The sequence below is a fragment of the Eublepharis macularius genome, chromosome 11 (assembly GCF_028583425.1).
Source record: "Eublepharis macularius isolate TG4126 chromosome 11, MPM_Emac_v1.0, whole genome shotgun sequence".
Lineage (NCBI taxonomy): Eukaryota > Metazoa > Chordata > Lepidosauria > Squamata > Eublepharidae > Eublepharis > Eublepharis macularius.
In genome coordinates this window covers 44908273-44930323 of record NC_072800.1, presented here as the reverse complement: position 1 = coordinate 44930323, position 22051 = coordinate 44908273, and positions in this window count along the sequence as shown.

Here is a 22051-nt window from a genome sequence, read left to right as displayed (position 1 = left end):
TGGTGTGAAGCATCTATACTGAAAACATCTGGGAATTGGAGGAGGCAGTCATGTTTGTATTGGGTAAGATATACTTGTATTGAAGAATTACCACCTCCCCCTCACTAAAATGAAATTGGGTGGACAGGGCAATGCACGTAAACATCAAGTTAATGGCAACCTGATTAGTCTTCTTTCTCACTATATCTTCCCCATGGCTATTTTTGTTCAGACTTGGTTCCATAACAATAGTCCAGTTGCTATATATCTGTATGACAGATGAGTAAAAGTTTCCTGTTGTAGCTCTTTTTATATTTGTTTATATTTTTGTTAACATTTTCAGTTCTTCACTATTTGTTGTTGATTTTTTATCTTCATGAACACACTTGAAGCTGCCCATTACTGAGCCAGAACATTGGTTTATCCAGGCCAGTATTGTCTACTCAGCTGTCCAGTGTCCCATTACCTAACACCTGCTCCTTTTAACTGGAGATTCCAGGGATTGAATTTCGGACCTACAGCATGTAAAGCAGAGACTTTTTCACTGAGCCACAGCCCCTTCCCTGTATAACATGTATATTCTACACATGTTCTGTGGTTATACACAATGTATACAGTATGCCATTTATTTTATTTTTCATTTATAGACCATTTTTATATGTATATTGCTGATTTATTGATACAAAAATAGTGTTAAAATGCATACATTTTACTAGAAATTTTTAGTGATGTAGAAAAATGCAAAAAGTAAAGAATCATAGATTCAATCATACCTAGTCTATATTCAAGCCATGTGAAAGAAATATTGTTAGTGAACCGTCCAATGGAATCAAGGATTCTCCAGAAGAAGAGAAAAACAAAGAAGTGCACTGATAAAAACAATATTAGTTAGCAGCAAAAATAAATTTACCAGCTAGCTAAAGAGCCATGGATCCTAAAAGAGAAAGATTTCTCTCTGGTACTGATTTTGCTGAAAGATTTCTCTCTGGTGTTAATTTTGTTCCAAAACAAAATCGTTCTAAGTCCAGTGTTAGGGTTTTTGGCCACAGTTTCCCCAAGCTGAACACAGAAGTTTAACAATCTGTTTATGGAAATCCAGTGTTTTACAAAGATTCTGTTAGCAAACACATGATAATTGAGATCTTTTCTGCATTGTCCATCCAGTTTCCTGAGCCACAGTCTACTACGGTTTTCCAGGATCAAATTCTACTTAACAGTTTATCATGTTTACTTTGGTATGCCAAGAGAGAATTGCTTAGCAAGACATGGCCCAGAATCAACACAAATCAGTGATTCCGAAAGGATCAGCTATTATGTTCACTTCTTTGGTAAAGCCAGAAGATTATTTTAGAACATCAATAAATTTCACATTTTGAATAATTATTCTGTATGTACTACATATAGTGACAACTATAGCTTGACTTCAAAATGGCATTCTGTGGGACTGGAGTGGCGCATTATGATTAAAGCAACCAAACATGCTGTATTACCTACCACATGAACTGACTGTCAGTGTAGAAGAGCATATACATAATCCTGACCCTTGTAACTACCTGTTTATTTTGTTTATTCATTTATTTGTCAGAAGTATCACATGCCTTTCCCAAAATCCCAAAACTCCACCCCGCTTTTTTACCCAGTGGGAGAGGGGAAGAGGGAGTTCCCTCTTCTTCCCTCCCATTGGATGAAAAAGCCAGCCTGGAAATTTTAAAAGCTCAAAGATGCTCTTTTCAGGGCTGCTTTGAGCTTTCAAAACTCCACACAGGCTTTTTCATCCCATCAGATGAAAAAGCTTGCAGGAAGTGCTGATTTGATCTTTGATGTGCTCCGAATGTTTACAGAGCATACCTAAGCAGCTTAAATATCCGAACCCGAAGCGGCTTGCCACTTTGGGTTTAGGGTTTTTCCAGATTTTTTTCCTGCTTCGGGTAAACCTGAAGCAGGAAACCTGAATTTTTTTTTGAGTGCACACCCCTAATCAGCAATGAAAAAAAGCTTCATGATTTAACAGGATAAATGCAGTACTGAAGGAGTAGGTCTAAGTTGGCACTTGGGATCATACCAGCAGAGTTGGTCCTTTAAGTATGTGTATCCCAGATTTTTGAACTGGGAAACTGATGAGCCATAAACACAGGCATATTGCCAAATATTTGCAATAGATGAAGCTTCTGAATTGTTTTTAAGAGAAGCCTTGCATAGATTGTGCTACAGTACCGAGAGGTGGTACAGTAGTGTGTATCAACCAGGCTAGATTGACAGAGTTTAGAAAACAGCATAACTGTTCACAAGATGGAACTAAGAGCAAGAAAAGGTCTACAAGCACTTCTAAGCTTTTTACATGATCATGCCAGAGACAATATGACCCCCGCCCCTACCTAGTACTGGTGCAATCATAAGCAGAGCTACACACTTCTAAGCCAATTGACTTCAATTGATTTAAAAGAGTACATTTCTGCTTAGGATTGCCCCATTAGAGCTGTGCTTGTTGAGGCCCAAAAATTCCTCTGAGGGAAAGTCTTATTTCAACATTAGAGCTTCAGCCTGATCCATGGTCAGATCATCATCTGCTGAAGGCAAAAGTGAATATAGCCCCAACATCCCACAAAATTAGGGGTCCAGTTAAAATGATCCATCCACATAGGCTCATAGACCCTTCCAGATTCCAAAATGCCTTGGGAGATTTTAGAATTCCAGTTGCATGCTCCACAGAAGCTGCTGTAGGCATGTGGAACACAAAGCTCCTTGAAGCTATTGACAGCATTGCTCCTTGTCAACCCCTCTGGCCCTTGGGACGGAAGTGAGCACCATGGTTTACCACAGAGCTGGCTGACCTGAAGAGGGCTGGAAGACGTCTAGAAAGACACTGGTGAAAAACTTGTACGGACTAAGTCTGATGATCTGCTATAGATCTATCTGATTGTAACGGTGTGATTCACAGACCAGTGACACTAGTGACTTAACTGAAGCTGGCCCCACTAAAGCAAGAAATAATCACCATAATTAAAACACTGATGTCTTGTATGAGTGGTTTATAGATCACATCTTGACTCCTACAGAACTGAGTGGATGCAACTTGGGCCAATCCAGTAAGAGAAAATAGAGCAGGAAAGCTGTTAGAAAGCCTATAAGCTTGTTGGAGTACTTTGGGATGATGGAAATTAATGACAGGATTCTATGCATGTTAAATCCAATATTGTCTGCATTAATTGTTCCTAGAGATCTTCTTGACTTTGTATGGCACTGTTTAACATTGGTGTTTTAAACCCTTTTTATATAGCACCACATTCTATGCAGTCTGACACTAAATGGGTTCTCTCTCTCCCCATCCTGGTATATTTTGTTCAAACTTGTGAAAACTCAGGATGAATTGCATACAACTTGTAAGTTCCTGATTTTCATTCATGTCTAAACCAGGTAAAGATACATAATGGATCACTTGTTCATTGAATAAACAACCCACAAATGCAACTTTATCAAATATGTTCCCATGAAACAGATCTATAAACCTGGTAAATGCAACAAGACCCATCAGGGATGTTAGAAGTAAATCTTAATTTGTCATTCATGAACACTTCAACCTGCCCCTCTAAATGAATTATGCGCTCCATCATTGACAGGAACATAACAGACGATACATTGGAGATACTGAATGAGGCTTGTGGGACTGGTTTGCTGAATACTACACAGGTGTTAACTGTAGAAGTGGGCTGCATACACTGAGGCTCGATGCTGTAACATAAACCACAAAGTGAGCAACATGCTTGCCTTGACCTGTTCTGCTATCGTAGGACCTTTTGTTGTTTCAGTCTTTGATGTGTCTTTACCTATCAGGAGAAACTATATTGACAGCTATGGAAAATAAGGATTAATGACAAATGGTAACTTCTAGCTTATGTGTACCTGTGACTAGAGATAAGAATGAACAGAAAAAAATGAACATGATGTTGGTTGTTCGTTGCCATCCACAAACAGGGACTCATGAACAACCACGAACATGGTCCTGTTCATGAACATGTTCATGATTGGCTGTTCGTAAGGGCCAGCAGGCTCTCCTCCAGCCATCATCCAAGTTTAGTCAAGATCCCTACTGCACCACTCCCAGAAACCTGACCTGAGCAGGCTCCAGGAAAGGTACCAATAATAAATAATAGCTTGGCCCCAGAGCCTGGACGCAGCCCTGGAACTTGAAAGGGTAGATCCCTACCGCACCACTCCCAGAAACCCTACCTGAGCAGGCAGCAGGAAAGGTACCAATAGCAAATAATAGCTTGGCCCTAGAGCCTGGAGCAGCCCTGGAACCTGAAGGGGTAGATCCATATCCTACTACATAGAAAGAAAATTCAAGCTCTAATGCACTCTCTCTGTCTCTCTATCAAAATGCCAACAGCAGCTGTCTCTCCCTCTCCACTGTCTGCAAAGACTAGTCAGAGCTGGGAGCCCCCCTCCCCCATGGTCTTTACTCTCTTCTAACAAGTTTGGAGCTCCACACCTGAAAGGAAGACCTGCCTATCAAGCTAAATTGGGTTTAGATTGCGGTTTCCAGGGCAACAGCAGTTCAGACAGAGTTCAGATAATCCCTGCCTAAGTTGCCAAGGGAATTGATTGCAGGTGCCAGACTGTCTGGCTTGATGAACAGCAACGAACAACAGTGAACGAGGCTTGCAACGACCACCTGTTCATTTAGAATGGGGCCTCACGAACAGCTTGTTCGCGAACAGCAGATTAGGCTGTTCGTGACTTTTTTTTGTTTGTATTACTGTTCGTGGCCATCTCTACCTGTGACTTTACATCTCTTGTGTACTAAGGATAATTTAAAGTACACTGAAGTTTCCACTGATTCAAACCAGGATAAAACCAAAATTCAGCCATGGGTTCAGCTGTAAGATATCACGTAAATATCATACAAATTAGTTGAAATGTCTCAAGGGGCAGGCCCACTTTTCATGCCTCTCGAAGTGCCTGGAGTGAAGCTGGCTGCTTCAGACAATGCCATTCAACAGCATTGTATAACCAGTAAATGAAATGTGGTAATTTAATTTGAAAGACCTGGTGGATATATACATCCTCGCCTCTGACCGTGTTATATTATCTAGGCCTAAAAGATGCACGTTATCGTTTACTGACAATTCAGTTTTGCTACAGGAAAATATATAATATCTGAACTGTAATCCTCTCCAACCCTGAGAACAGTCAAGATAGTAATTCTGAAACTTAAAATATTAACAACTGGATATGTGTAATAAGGGTAGTGTAACACGTTCTTGCTGGTTCAGGAAAGAAGAACAGAACAACTTCTCTTTGATTTGTTTAATGTAGACATTTTTAACCTGCTTTTCTCTTGCACTGGACTCTCAAAGTGGTTTACGTCTTCATAAATGAATAATTTTAACAGAAATATACAAACTAGGACTTAGGACACTTTTCCTGTAGGTGAGAGGCTGTAAAGTCATCCTGGGTTGATCCTAGCTGGGACAGCACAGCTCACACTGGGTTGCAGGCTAATAGCAACAAGTCAAGAGCCTTTTTGTTCTTGTATTTTGGCTTGTACCTTTGGACAAACCTTGATTAAAGTACCTGCAAAGGGAAGAACAGAAGGTGCTCAGCCATAGTTCTTCTTCCGCTGGCTCAGATTTTCACAGTTCCCTCCCACTTCCTTTCTTGTGAAAGTAGTTCTGATGCAAGGAATGTATTTATTAGATAATATTGAGAACACACATTAAACAAAGTTTATATTTATATGTTGACATTAATCTTTAATTTATTGGAATGTGGCCCAGGTTTAGGCTATAGATAAGCCTAGATCTTTTTATTGTGACAATAGCCAAACCATGTTTTTTACCTTCAATATCTCAAGGCTTCCAAGAGGAGTGGGGCTGTGATACAAATTTCTGAATGTTGGATTGTCCTGGGGAATAATAGCCAGCCATATATTTGTTTCAATCAGTCATCTTGTATATGTTCTTCTGAATGTGAGAAGGCAGGTGGATTCTTTCTCTGGGGACTTCAGATAGATCTTGACAGCCTGGAAACATGATATTGGCTCCAAATGACCTTGAATTTGGCCATATTATACAGGGGAGCTTTATTTCAGGCAGATCTCAGTATTTTAAAAGATCTCAGTATTTCATGAAAGTATCAGTGGAAGGTCAGCAGAACTTTGATGACCAAGGAACGTACATAATTTTGATCCTGTTCCATTTCTGAATTCCACTATTGGAACTCACCAGAGCAGACAAAACTCTTAGCTGTATCCTCAGGCTGGTCATCTTAAATAACATTTGAAGAAAACTCCTCTCTATGCTCCTAGATGCAGCTGTTTCTAGACTGCAGTGCTTAAGAAGGAAGCACTCTGCCACCTTAGCTACTAGGCCAGAATGTCCAGCATCTAGACTGGCTCTGGCTGTAACAAGTATTGGGCTACTTAGGTATACGTTGAACAACTAAACCAATATCTGACATAAGGCTGCTGGAAAAATGGGGGAAAAATAATGAAAAAAATAACCTTCTGCAGTGTTTCCTGTGCCTTTGAGCCTATTATTCTAAGGGTCAAACTACGTATTAGAGTTTTTAATGAGTTGTTTCTAGCAGCCATGCAGTAGCTGCAGGGAATGGCATCTTTTAAAGAAGGAGAGGCCAAACAGGCTTGGAACACTGTTATGTGGGGAGGAAGAATTCCTGCCTTCCTCCCCAAGTCATTTTCCGGTGTAAAAGTGTGTGAGGGAGTTATGTCCTCATTTTTGCTGCTTCACATACACAATTTCACTATGTGGAGAAGCAAAAATGGGAAGTAATACCCTGCACTGTTTTTCCAGGAAAATGGCTGGGAGGGGAATGGAGGAAGCAGGAGCCCTTCCCCCATGGTGCCATTCCAAGCCTGTTAGAGCAAAACAAAAGCTTCATGTTAAGATTCATGGCTGAGCCAGGATATGATCTTTGGTCTGCCATGAACTGCCAAATCCAACCTTTTACTTCTAGTCTTCAGATTAAGAATCATCTGTTTAAGGAAGAAGGACGCCTAAATCAATATTATTCTCCCAAGATTTTCGGTATTATTTTGTTTTGATTCCACTCCCTGCTTAATGGCTGGTTTACTGTTTTGTTCTGCTTTGCATACTTTCTCTTGCCAGTTTTCAGTGTGTTTGAGAGCTTTGTTCCAGACCAGTAGCCATGATGGCAGGCTGTGGGCAGTGGGGTGAAGCAACGAAACTTTGGCAAAATGCAAAAAATGGATTTATAATGATGACAACAACAAAGGAGTTTTCAAAAAAGAAACTTTGATAGCTCCTAAATGGAACAAGGATATAAAAAAATGGCTACCTTCTCTGGCGGAAGGCTGTAAAACTTGTGATTCTTCTTGTGAAACACCTTCACTTATCAGAGACGACAAAAAAGAAGGGTAGGGATACGCAGAGTGATATGCACATTATAGCTTCTTCTGCTCAAAGGAAAATTTTCTCTAGGCTAGAGAGCTTGATGGGAATTTCCTGCACCATCCTAAAGCAGAGTTACATTCTCCTAGCAACAGACTTGGAAGGAGGTAACTATGCTTAAGATGGCACCATTTGGTTGCTCTGCTGATACTGACTTGGGACTAGAGATGGGCACAAACAGCAATATGAACAAAAAAAAGTCACGAACAGCCCAATCTGCTGTTCGTGAACAAGCTGGTCATGAGGCCCCATTCTAAACGAACAGGTGGTCGTTGCAAGCCTCGTTCGCTGTTGTTCGTTGCTGTTCGTCAAGCCAGACAGTCTGGCACCTGCAATCAATTCCCTTGGCCACTTAGACAGGGATTGTCTGAACTCTGTCTGAACTCCTGCTGTTGCCCTGAAAACCCCAATCTAAGTCCAATTTAGCTTGATAGGCAGGTCTTCCTTTCAGGTGTGGAGCTCCAAACTTGTTACAAGAGAGCAAAGACCAGAGGGAGGGGGACTCCTAGCTCTGGCTTTGGAGAGGGAGAGACAGCTGCTGTTGGCATTTTGTCAGAGAAAGTGCATTGGAGCTTGAATTTTCTTTGTGTGTGGTGGGATAGGGATCTACCCCTTCAAGTTCCAGGGCTGCTGCCAGGCTCTGGGGTCAAGCTATTGTTTATTATTGGTACCTTTCCTGCTGCCTGCTCAGGTAAGGTTTCTGGGAGTGGTGCGGTAGGGATCTACCCCTTCAAGTTCCAGGGCTGCGTCCAGGCTCTGGGGCCAAGCTATTATTTATTATTGGTACCTTTCCTGGTGCCTGCTCAGGTCAGGTTTCTGGGAGTGGTGCAGTAGGGATCTTGACTAAACTTGGATGATGGCTGGAGGAGAGCCTGCTGGCCCCTACGAACAGCCAATCACAAACATGTTCATGAACAGGGCCATGTTCGCGGTTGTTCATGAGTCCCTGTTTGTGGATGGCAACGAACAACCAACATCATGTTCATTTGTTTCTGTTCGTTCTCATCTCTAGTCACAGGTACACATAAGCTAGAAGTTACCATTTGTCATTTATCCTTATTTTCCATAGCTGTCAATATAGTTTCTCCTGATAGGTAAAGACACATCAAAGACTGAAACAACAAAAGGTCCTACGACAGCAGAACTGGTCAAGGCAAGCATGTTGCTCACTTTGTGGTTTATGTTACAGCATCGAGCCTCAGTGTATGCAGCCCACTTCTACAGTTAACACCTGCAACCAGTCCATAGTCATGGTTGCATGCTGTGGATACTGGCATAGTGCAGAACTTGGATGAAATAAAAAATAAGGATAACTTCAGGGTATTTTTACACACTTTTAATGGTTAAATTCAGCATACTGGATTCAAGACCAAAAAGATAGAAAGAATCATTCAGAATGTCCATTTGATCTAACATTTTTGTCTACTCTTCTTCTAGTTACTATAAAGTCCTAATGCTCATCCAATTCTTCTTTAAAAAAATGAGCTTCTCTGTCCTCAGTATGCAGCTCCCTCAGAAATACAAACATTGTATGACATGTTCTGTAAGTCCTGTATCTTATGCCCAAGCTTTTTATCTAATTTACATGCATTCAGCTGCTTGCTTTATGATTAATATGCTATATATTCACTTTATAGAGAGACTTGCCATCCATAGATTGCTTTTGTGGTTAATTCAAGGCCCTTTTCTTTGTCTCCCACCCATTAATCCCATGCACGTGCTAAAGTCTCTCATGCATCAAGAGAAGAATGCTCCCATATTGCCGCGTATGTGATGCTCCTATATCATTAGCCACCCTTCCTGAGTGTTTGTTGTACAGACTTCCTCTGCCTTCCTTTTTCGGCAAATGAGAAACTGCTGGTTGTTTTACATTCTTTCTGCTCATCAAAATAAGCAAATTGTAAGCAGCAAACATCATGCAAGAACTTGGAGGGGGGCATGAGGGAGTGGAATAGCTGTAAAAGTGCTGAGGGATGTTGAAAGAACGGCCTCATAAATCCTCATAGGCAAACTGGTTTCAGGCCATGTCAGTAAGATAACCTGATAGTGGTTCCATATTATTCTTTGATACAAATGTTTAATAAACCTAAATGTGCTTTTCCAAAATGTGTCCCACTGAAAAGACAAAGAGGGCATGGCAGTAAAAAAGTGGAGGTTTTTTTTCCAGTTTACTGATGAATATAGTCCAACATTTGCCTACTTATTATGCACTTTATTATAGATATACACCTTTCCTTCAAGGAGGTGACAGTGACATTATTAATTTTTTAAGTCGCTTCGATCAGCCACTAAGAACTTGATGGTCCCTGGCCCCAGGGAGGTCCGCCTGGCCTCTACCAGAGCCAGGGCCTTCTCAGTTCTGGCTCCAACCTGGTGGAACTCTCTGTCTGAGGAAACTAAGGCCCGGCAGGATTTGTTATCTTTCCACCGGGCCTGCAAGACAGAGATGTTCCACCGGGCATTTGGTGGGGGCTAGGCTGTCCTCTCGCTGGCCATACCACTGAAGACCCTCCACCACCCATGCAGGACAATGCTGCATTTTAATATTTAATATTCTATACCCGCCAATTTTAATGGTTTTTTATATGATATTTTAATGTTTTTATAATGTTTTTACTGTTTTTAATTTGTTGTCAAACCGCCCTGAGCCCGTCTGACTGGGAGGGCGGTCTAAAAATGTAATTAAATAAATAAATAAATAAATAAATAAATAAGTATCCTGCATGGTAAATAAGATTAAGAGAAAATGCTGTGACTTTCATCTTCTGCAAACTTTACGGAGCAGGACTTTCCTGCTTCCTTTCCCTGCTGCATCCCATTGACGATCCCAAAAAGTTGTTCCTGGGAGAGGTCAGCAGACTCCAGGAACAGCTTAGAAGGTAAAGTGGGGATCTGTAGAGGGTGGCGGGGGCGGGGGGAGAATTGGAGAAAAACCCTTTTCTGTAAGTGGGAATGCCTTTCTAGCAGTGCAGCTGCATGGTTGGATGTATGTCAGTGGTTTGACCTGGGCTACTCAGTGAGCCTAATAAGTCAAAAGCAACCTTGAGTTTGTTTCTCACTTCAGTATAGTAGCAAGTACTGAAGGGTAGGATCCATCTCCTCTTTTTTTATTTAGAGAGAAGCAAAGATGTTCTCAACAAAAAGTTGTAATACATTATACTATTTAAGTAGTATAATATATATATATATTTAAAAAACCTTGCTTTTTAATCTTCTGTCTTTTATGCAACAGAATGTGGACTTGAATGATATAAGAACTAATGTTGTGGACAGTATGCTATAGGCAAAGCAGAAGGACACAAAAGTGTTGTGTGTTTGCAGAGAACAAGATCTATGTTTCCCAAATATTTATTGGAGCCGTATTTGGACATCTTAAGTGTCTATAGTGAATACTCCAGGGAGAGAGTGGAGGAGGTATATCAGGGTGAGAAGCTATCCTCACCTATGCATTTTCACAAGTCCTTTGCACATGCATTCCTCCTTTGTATATGACTGTATACACTGTTGGGATCTTTGTAAAGAAATCAAGGTGTTCAATTGCACAGATAAACCTACATGTATAGAATTTGTACATTTGTACTCTCTGTATAGGTCAAAGATGAGTACTTCAGCCTCCATTGTTTTCCCCTCCCCTTACAAGCAAGTTCATTGAATAAGCTAAGGTCATCTGAGAAGGGCTTAGACTAGACTAACAGAATTATATTTGTAGGACTGCAGAGATGTATATGGGCTATGGCATTGAGAGGAGGCAGTGCCAGAGCATATATTTGCATCCAGAAGGCCTAGAGTTACAGCCTCAAGGTGGGGCCTAGAGGATTTCCCAAAATTACAACTACAGAGATCAGTTCCCCTAGAGAAAATGGCTGCTTTGGAGGTGGATTCTATGGCACTATACTGCACAAGGTCTCTCCACTTCCCAAACTCCACTCTCTCCAGGTTCTATCCCCAAATCTCCAGAAATTTCTAACCCAGAGTTGGCAATCCTAAGAAAGCCCCAGCTTTGGTTCTCTGTTATCTCCAGTTAAAAGGATTAGGAAGATGATGTGAAAGACTCTGCTTGAAACCCTGAAGAGCAGTTGGCAGTCAGAGTAGAAAATAAGGGAATTTCCATATTCAGAGGCAGTAAACCTCTGAATACTAGTACTAGGAGCCAACATCAGGAGAAGGCATCAGCCTCTGTGCTCCCTATCTGGGGGAAAACATCAAATTCTTAATTCGGATGTCAGCTGTGAGGCTTTAGGGGGCTTTTTTGCAGACAAAATCCTGTCTCTCCACTGTGACTTGCCGGCCACAATTGACACAGTACGTGAACTAGAGGCCCCTTGGCCATCTACTGGGATGATATTAGATCATTTCACTCCACTCTCCGGGTAGTGAGAGTAGTGAGACCTACTACGTGCTCCTTGGACTCGTGCCCATCATGGCTGATGAAGGCCAGTGTAGATGGGCTACGGCCTGCCTTGGAGGCCATTGTCAACATGTCATTGAGCTCTGGGATTTTTCCCAAAGCCTTGAAGGAAGCTGTGATTAGGCCTCTCCTGAAGAAGCCATATTTGGACCCCATCGACCCGGTCAGTTACCGCCCAGTCTCGACCCTCCCGTTTCTGGGTAAGGTGATTGAGCGGGCGGTGGTGGAGCAGCTTCAGGGATTCCTGAATGATTCCTCATCCCTTCCAGTCCAGCTTCTGCCCGGGACACAGGGCAGAGATGTTGCTGGTTGCCCTCATGGACGATCTCCACAGGCAGCTGGATCACGGTGGATCGGCACTGCTGACACTACTGGATTTGTCAGCAACATTTGATATGGTTGATTACGATCTATTGACCCACCGCCTCACCAATGTGGGGATATGAGGGACTGCATTACAGTGGCTTGTCTCTTTTCTCCATGGTTGGGGACAGAGAGTGGCGCTTGGGGAGAAATTGTCATCCCATCACCCGTTGGTGTGCAGTGTCCCTCAGGGGGCAATACTCTTCCTATTACTGTTTAATGTTTATATGCACCCCCTCGCCCAGCTGGTGTGGAGTTTCAGACTTGGGTGTCATCAATTTGCTGATGACACCCAACTATATCTGATGATGGATGGCCAGCCTGACTCTGCCCCAGATGTCTTGGAGTGTGCCTTCAAAGCTGTGACTGGGTGGTTGAAGCAGAGTCGGTTGAAATTAAATCCCACAAAGGCAGAGGTCCTGCATGTGGGTCTGGGGGCTATGGGCACAGGACTCTGGCTCCCCGCTCTTGATGGAGCACCACTTTCACCAGTTTCGAGAGTTAGGGGCCTGGGGGTGATCCTGGATGCCTCCCTGACTATGGAACAAAAAAGGAGGGTGTTGAGTAGAATTAACAAGGAAAGATTACAAGACCGTCTAACGAAATCACCACTTCAAAAGAATTTTATTGTATAAATTGCCATTCAACTACAATTAATTGAATGGCAATTGATATGATAAAATTCTTTTGAAATGGTGATTTTGTTAGAAGGTCTTGTAATCTTTCTTTGTTAATCCCTGACTATGGAGGCACAGGTCACAGTGGTTGCCCGGTCTTCATTTTTCTATCTAAGTCAGGCCTGGCAGCTTGTCCCCTACCTGTCGACCCATGATTTGACTGCAGTGATCCAAGCAACAGTTACCTCTAGACTAGACTACTGCAATTTGCTCTACATAGGGCTTCCCCTGGGCCTGATGCGGAGGCTACAGCTGGTCCAAAATGCAGCAGCATGAGTAATTGCAAGGGTCTCGATTAGGGAACATATAACACCTATACTACACCAGCTGCATTGGTTGCCAGTTGAGTACTAGGTCCGGTTCAAGGTTTTGGTGTTAACCTATAAAATCCTATGTGGACTGGGCCCAGCATATCTGCAGGATTGCCTCTCCCCATATGTACCCCAGAGAATGCTTCATTCAACAAATAAACAAATGTTGGTGGTCCCTGGTCCAAGGGAAGCCTGCCTGGCCTTGACCAGAGCCAGGGCCTTTTCGGTCCTGGCACTGACCTGGTGGAACTCTCTGTCTGAGGAAACCAGGGCCAGGCAGGATTTATCATCTTTCTGCTGAGCCTGTAAGACAGAGATGTTCTGCCAGGCATATGGTGGAGGCTAGGTTGGGCCCCCACCAGCCACACTAAAGATCTGTCCACCACCCTGTAAATGAGCCTATATATGAGCTAGGCCCTGAAATGTAGTATTTTATTGTTGCCATCTGACGAGAAGCTATTTTGTATTTATTGTATAAAGTTGTTTTAATGTTATTTGTATAATGTTTTATTCAAACATTATACAAACAAACACTGTTATTTATGTAAATTGAAATGTACTCCACCCTGCGCCTGCCTGGCAGGGAGGGTGGACTAAAAATCTAATCTAATAAATAAACAAATCAAATTAGTTGATCCTCCAGTGGTTGGCCACTGCGTGAAACAAGATGCAGGACTAGATGGACCACTGGTCTAATCCAGCAGGGCTGTTCTTATGTTCACAACACAGCAATGATCTGGCTCAGTATAAGGTTGCTTCATGTGTTTATTATCATAGAAGGGGAGCAGAGAAGCCCTGCTTTAGCATAATGATTTAGCATAATGTTTAGCGTAGCCTTTGTCCAAGTGATGTGGAACCCCTAAGAAGACGTTTTCATATGCAGAGTCTATGTGTGTACAGTTAGTATACATAGAGGTGCTTTCGAGCCTTGTACCAAACAGAGGTACAATCCATTATCCCATTGTGCACACATGTAACACAAAAGCCTGTAGATTCTCATCTACAGCCAACATGGTGTAGTGGTTACAGTATCAGACTAACGTCTGGGAAAACCTGGTTTAGTTCCCCACTCTGCCATGGAAGCTCACACTCTCTCAGCCTAACCTACCTCACAGGGTAGTTGTTGCGAGGATAAAACAGAGCAGGAGAGAATGTTGTTGTAAGCAGCTTTGGGTCATCCTTAGTGTGAAAAAGCAGGGTATAATTTTTTTAAAGGTAACTTCTTTCTCTTACATTGGTGGCTTACATTAGAAAATCACTGTATAATATTGTCTTCTTCGGCCTGAACCTCCAGGGTGTGACTGAAGGGCACATGATAACACTAATCTATAGTAAAACGGAATTGTTTAGGAGGGCATTTTTCTAATTTGCAGGCAGGTCCCCCCCCCCCAGTTCTTTATTTATTGAAAGTATTATGCTGTTCTTATGGCCTTACTTCCTGATTATTGTGATCCAGTTTTACTGCATTATCATATGTATTATACTTTTTATTGCATTGTTTCTCATCTTTGTTATCTAGCTGTACTGCATTGTGACATTTTGCACTGTTTTTAAAAATTTGCAATCTGCCATGAATCTCAGTGAGATAGGTAGACTAGAAAGGATGTAAATCATCATCATCATCATCATCATCATCCTTGCTACAGCTAAGCAGGTCCACTTTTGGTCAGTGTCTCGATAAGAATCCTATGTACACTATGTACACTGCTTAATGTGTCATAATGAAAAAAGAAATCTTCCATTATATCAATGAAAAAGATGTTCTTCTTGTAGCCTGTCTCTATGCTCTATATTGTATTTGCCAGTACAAACTGTGAGGGAAAGAACAATGCAAATCTATTTTGTCAACATGAAATCCACGGTATGAGATTGCTGTCTGATCTACCTCTGCTAACTAGAAATGGAGCAAAATCTGCGAGTTCCTAGCACTTGTGACCTGAGGACAACCTAGTCAAAAGCTGTGTATAAACTTGTCCAAGTATTGTTGCTATATTTCATAAATGTCATATTTTTGGAATCACATTCAAACGGAAGACAAATTAAACTTTTCAATAGTCATAAGGTTTAAGGCAAATCAATGTAAGAAAGATGAGAAATATTTAAAAGAACTGGTAGGAAAACAATATGCAAGTGAGCATGCTTGTCCAGTGCCCACTAAGCAGGTCTTTGCAAACTGTGATTTTCAGCATACCAAGAAATAACCACTGGAAATTTCACTTAGTATCTTACAAGCACCTACTTGCAAAGTTCTCTCAGTAGCACAGTGGTTTCTCTTAAACCATTAGCATGTCATGCGCGTAAATACAGTGAATATTTTCCCAGCACACTCCAAACAATTGGAAGCTTTTTGCTAGAATAACAAATTAGCACACACTGTAGCCAAACCCACAAATATTTGTACAATTAAACAACAAGCTTAGTAGTCAGAATGGGGGAAGCAGTCTGTGGCGCCAACTGGATTTTTTCCCCTTACCCTGCTAGATTTCGTTAGATTAGCCAATATGAGAGACAGGGCGACCCTAAACGTATTAAACAATGCTTTGAAGCAGCCCCTTCAGGAATGTTTAATTCAACACTTGCTTTGATATTTGAAAACTCTGAAAGCACTGAAGGTGGCATGTAAATAAGTTCTAATCTGCTACAGAGACCTTGAGGCTTTATTGAATTTTCGAGGGTAAGAGCAATAAAATGCTAGGTGAGAACAAAAGAAAAACAAAGGAATCAAGGTGACTTTCTTTGGAGGTCCAGTATTGTTAGGATTTTTAAAAAATTGATCTACACTTGAAGATATGATAGTCAAGAGGATTCACACAGTTTGTTACCTTCCCAAAGGCTGTAGATGCAAGAGTTCGGGTAGCCTGCTTCTTGTCAACTACAAAGGTAAGGGTGACCAGTTTAGCTGTCATGTTAGTGAGGTGGCAGTGGCTATCACTTACCATCGCAAACAAATATACAGTACTAGAAAATACTGAGTTTTTACCTGGCTGACACGTAGATGTTAAACATTTGTATGTATTTATTTATGATGCTGGCTCAATGATACTGCAGTTTTGACAAAATGTAATGTTTTACAATTACACATTGGCATTATTTATTAAAATATTTATACCAAGTCTCTGTGGCTCAAGGATCTTTTCTTTACACATGCAGACTGAAACATAAAACTTCTAGATATTGCACTTCCCTCACCTCAGGGGACCCATTCTATAGGGTGAGAACTATGATGGAAAAAGCACAGGCTCTAGTCAATGCCAGGTGAGTTATCTTATGTGGGGCACTGCCAGTAAGAGGCAACCTGAGGCTGTTATCTGCCACCCAAAGTAGTTACGTACTGGCTAGGTGTGGTGAGTCACAGGAAAGAAAGTCATTTTCTTGTTTCAGTCTATTGGCTGTAAAAGATGAAGGCACTCTGCTCTTGGTGGTTGCAGAATGAAGCTGTTATTTTTGACATGCTAGAATATATAGGTCACTGGGATTGTTGCCTGCATGCTAGGGTCAACACAACTATGCATATTTGAGGATAGTCAAATTGCCAAGTAAACATTGTATTACCTGAAGACACAGCTAATGTAAAACAGAGCTGTATTAACACAATAGAAGGAAGTACAACAAAAGGAAAAAAAAAAGGAAAACTGTCGTTATGACAGTCAATAAATATTTGGGTTGGATTCTGTGTCTCCATTCCACCAAATCTTCCTCCAACAATGAAAAATTACCTTTCAATAAAGAAACATTTTTCTCCCTCAGAGGAAGCTTTTCTGTACAAGAAAGGCATTTTCCATTTCTCTCTTGATGGAAAACTTAGAAAAAGAGAGTCAGAGGGATAGCATCCAACTCCATTATTTTTTTATCCAATATCATTGTATTATACTCAACATTCCTTTCAATTTGCACCTAGAACAATTCCCCATATTCTGAATTTGATACTTCTGTAACTGCAGGCATGCAAGCTAGATTCCTTGAACAACCAATACCTTTTGTATCAGGGTTTGTAACATAACTCCAGGAGTGAACAGCTTCAGCTGGTCATACAGTTTCTTCTCCCTGTGTTAAGAACAGCCAACAGGGAGCGAGGATGCTGGAATCTCGAGGGCTGACTGTACACTAGATGCTCCTTTGTCCCCTCAGAAATTACTATGTGAATAGCTTATTGAGCTCAGAGTAGAGAGAAAACATGAATGATGAAAACAATCATGTTCCACTTTCATACCAAACAAAATGATGCACTTTATTTTCATATATCCATATCCTGAGGCCTACTGGATAGTTTACATTTTTTAAAAAGGAAAAATTGCCACCATTAATAGGGTGTCAATCTGACGAAAAACTACCTTCCCTTTCTTGTTTTCCTTGTCTGTAAATTCCAAAGGAAACACCAGGGGTGGATCCTAAATGGGCAAGGCAAGAGCACCATTGATCAGCAGCTGGAGTAGAACCTTGTGTTTCATATGACAATCTTTCCAAATTTAAATAAGTATACTTTGCAATCTATATGTCTGATTAATACAGGGTAAACTATTGGGTTTTAGTTAAGGCACGTTAACTAAACAAACTTCACGCAGAAAGCTCTCATCCAGCTTAGAGAACCAGTAACTGTTTATTTATATAAAGAAATATATTTATATAAGTTTAGTGAAGAGAAAGAACTAGTAACTGATCTAACTAGCTAGGATGGCTTTAGATTGAAAGTAGGCCATCTCTCTCAGGAGGAGACACCATGCTGCCTCTCCTGGTGCATTTAGGGAAGAAGAGAGAGAGGAGGGGGAGAGAAGGGAAGGAAGTTCCCCTAGCAGGAAGGAGACTGATAGCAGCCTATCTAAATGACTCTATGGTTGTTGCCTTCCTTCTACTCTGCGGGCAGTCCTAAAGGCCTGAGCGAGAGACATCGCCAGTCCCTTCTTCTAACACCCCCTCTCGATGGATCTTGGCTCAGTGTACCAGGCCAATCTTCATTTGGAGAGCTTCAAAACATTCTCTCTGGAGAAGTTTAGTTAAAACATCAGCAATCATTTTGTTGCTAGGACAGTAGACTAATTTAATAGTTCCATCTTTGTACAGATGCTTAAATATGTGGTACTTCAGGTAAATGTGATTCAAAGATGTACTGACGTATTTTGTTTGTGACATACATTATCCTTATATATGATGACAGGTGTAGGTATATTTAGGCCTAGATCTTCAGTTATTTTGAGTGGCCGCTGAATTTTTCTGCATCCTAATGCTGTTGAAACATATTCAGCTTCTGCAGTAGATCCAGCAGTGATGGTCTGTTTCTTACTTGCCCAGCTTATGGCTCCACCACCATAGAAGATTATGTTGCCGCTTGTGGAGTTCCTGTCAGATTTGTCCTGGCGTGAGCTGCATCCATGTAAAGTGTCAATTTAGGCTTGTTGTCTGCTGGTAGCCTGAATTTAAGGCTTGCAGTTTGCTTTAAATATCTTACTAAAGTCATTAGGACTTTCCAGTCTTTCTTTGTGGGTTTGGTAAACTTTCTGCACAATACTGCCATCCAGCCAGGGGCTTAAGCCCCTTGGGCTGGTGGCAGCCATTTGCCTCCCTGGCAGGATGAAGCCAGAGGAGACCCGCCCGGTTACTGGGCTTAGCTGGTGGGGGCGGAGCTTAGAGGCAGCACGCTGCCGCTCCGCCCCTTCACAGTCAGTCTTGCCTCGTGCTTGGAGAAAGCAAGACCGTTTGTTTCCTTTCTCCGGCACGAGGCCTCGTGAGCGGGGTTCATCTGCGCCGGCCCAGCGGTAGCTGGGATCGTCGACGGTCGAGCGCGCCTTCTTTTAGTCAGGCTTTGTACCGGGGGAGGGTAGTTTAACCCCCCCCTCCTTTAATCACTTCAACCCACTGCCCAGTCCCGGCCGTTTTGAGCGGGAGCGGGGACCGTTGCTTAAGGGCTCCGGCCGCGTTTTGCGGTAGCCGGGAGCACGGGCTAAGGGGAGGCAGTCGCGAGCACCGTGGCTGCACGGGGTTTTTTCGCCCGCCTCTGCGGCAGGGCAAGGCGTTCCTCCAGCCCCCAGCCGCGGGTAGAGGCGGTAGAGCGCGCGCTAAGGGGGCTGGTGATTGCGCTCGGTGCTCCAACGCGCCGCTGCACGGGGCTTTGGCCTGGCCGTGGCAGCGGCGCCGGGCATTTTCCCGCTCTCCGGCCGCGTTAGAGGCGGCGGGGATTTTTACTTCGGCCGGCCCCTCAGCAGCAGTTACATCGCCTGGCTTTGGACTGTGTGCCCGCCGCCCTACCGCCTTCCCCCTGCACGGGCGTTTGTGCGGTGCATGGGGGCCATTTTGGCTGGTGCAATATAGTCTTCACATTCAGTTTGCAACGGCCATTTTGGGGGTGGTGGACGGAGGAGCGGCCATTTTAAGGGCAGAGGGGATTTGATTGGGACCGGCCATTTTGTGGGATTTATTGCAGGGCAGACATTGCCAGCCGAGTGGCCCAGTCTCCTTTTGCGCTGCCTGGGTGAGCAAGGGTTGGACGGCAGGCCACGGTTTTGTTGCCTGCTTGCGCGTGGCGTTTTAGCATACCTTGTTTTGCTTGGACAAGTCCTTCATTGCCATGGGCCCTAAAAAGGGGACGGGTGTTTCCAAGGGGAAGCAGCCAGCCCCGCGTCCTCCCAAGAGGCCTGCAGTGGCACTCTCTTCTGATGAGGATGAGGATGGGTTAGTGAGGAGGAATATTATGGCGTGGATTGCTGCCCTCGAGCAAGCTAGGGCTCCGCCCACTGGGGGTGCGGGGAAATCAGGGAAGAGGCCTGTGCGGGCAGCTTCTCGGACGGCTTCTTTGACTGATATTTTGTCCCGCTTGTCTGCCTTGGAGGGAACTTCTGCAGGTGGCGTGGCCTTTCCATCGACTCCTGCTGGTACCCAGGCCATGGAGGATGGAGGGGTAGTGGCAGCGGCAACAGAGATCGAGGCGAACTGGCCAGAGGAGGCCGGGCAGTTGGCGCTGGTGGTGCAGCCTCCGGAAGCTGAGGGTAAGGGCTCTGGGCCCCAGCAAGCCAGTAGTTGGCCTTGGAGCCAGGCGTCACAGACAACATATCACTCTGAGTTCCCGCAGGGAGGGGCTCCTGCGGGAACATTTGGGGGTGGGATTACTTCCGATTGGGCCCAGTTGACTCAGCCCTCCGTTCCCTATCAGAGGCCTGGGTTTTCAGGCTGGCCTGCTGCCGCCAGCCAGCCCTCGGGGGTTGGGCCGGGTTCCTCCTGGGGCAGTTACTTTGGAGGCCCGTGGCCCAACTATGGATTGGTGCCCTACCGGGCCTTGCCTGTGGGCGACACAGCTATGCCGCTGGGTGATCACCTCACCCCGGCGACGCGGGAGAAAATCCTGCGTGGGGAATATGTGGATGTCTTTACCCTTCTCTTCAGGGACCTGGAGAAGAAGGATAAAGAGGACCTCGAGGACAGGGATAGAGAGCGCCTTAAGCGCCGCAAGATTGACAGAACCTGGGCCAATTGGCTCCCAGGTTTCTTCATATATGCAGGTGTGATTGCTAGGGTTCAACCGTGGAGGGCGGCCCTGCTCATTCAGTATATGGACATAATATACAGAGCGCATAATGACTTCGGCGGGGCAGCATGGCTGCAATACGACGAAGAGTTTAGAATGCGGGCGGCCCTTAACCCTTCATTGCCGTGGGACCAGGTGCACCATCACCTGTGGATTCAGCTTATGACCCCAACTAAATTTGGTTCGGGGGAGAGGTCCGATAGTGGCCATATCGTTCAGCGATCCGGTTACGGACCGCCTGGCCCAGTTGCATCTAATCCTGGCCCCCGCGCCTTCGCGGGGCAGTCGGTTCAGCCCCGGCTGCTCTGCTTCGAGTTTACCTCGCGGGGGGTCTGCAACAGGAAGAACTGCCGGTATGGCCATGAATGCCCCATCTGCCGAGGGCCACATGCCATTAGCGCGTGTAAAAAGCAGAAGCCCTTTGGGAAGAAGGGTGGCGGCCCAGGCGGGCAACAGGGTTTTGGAAAAGGGCCCCAGCCCAGTAAAGGTGAGGGTACTTAAAGCCATGTTGGCGGATTACCCTAGGCGGGCTGAGGCTCAGTTCCTGTTGGAGGGTTTTTCTTTAGGTTTTCGCATTCCCTTTCAAGGACCGCGGTCCTCCTTCATGTCTGCCAACTTACGTTCTGTGGTGGGCATGGAGAACGTCGTTAGGGCCAAAATTGCAAAGGAATGTAAGGAGGGTCGGGTTTTAGGCCCTTTCCCCGCCCCTCCCGTGCCCAATTTGAGGGTTTCCCCCCTGGGTGTTGTTCCTAAAAAGGCTCCTGGTGAATTCCGGTTAATTCATCACTTGTCTTACCCCAGAGGTGGGTCTGTAAACGACGCAATACCTGAGCACTTGTGCTCAGTGCGTTACACATCGTTTGATCAGGCTGTCAAGGTCGTCAGGCGTTGTGGCCGGGGAGCTGAGATGGCGAAATGTGACATTAAGTCAGCATTCCGTCTTCTCCCCGTGCATCCAGAGGACTTTGAACTCCTCGGGTTTGCCTTTGAGGATCAATATTATATGGACCGGGCTCTTCCCATAGGGTGCTCTATCTCCTGCGCTGTATTTGAGCGCTTTAGCACCTTTCTTGAGTGGGCACTGCGTCATAGGCAGCGCTGCCGTGACTCCGCCCACTATTTGGATGACTTTATCCTGGTTGGGCCCCCTGGGACGGGTCAGTGTGCGCGCCTTTTGGCTGACTTCGTCAGCCTAACTGAGGAGCTAGGCGTTCCACTGGCACATGAAAAAACAGAGGGCCCATCTACTGTCCTGACCTTCTTAGGCATCGAGTTGGATACGGTGCAACAGTATTCCAGGCTTCCAGTTGAGAAGCTGTTGGATTTTTTTTATATATATAATTTTTTATTTTCAATATCTAACATACAAC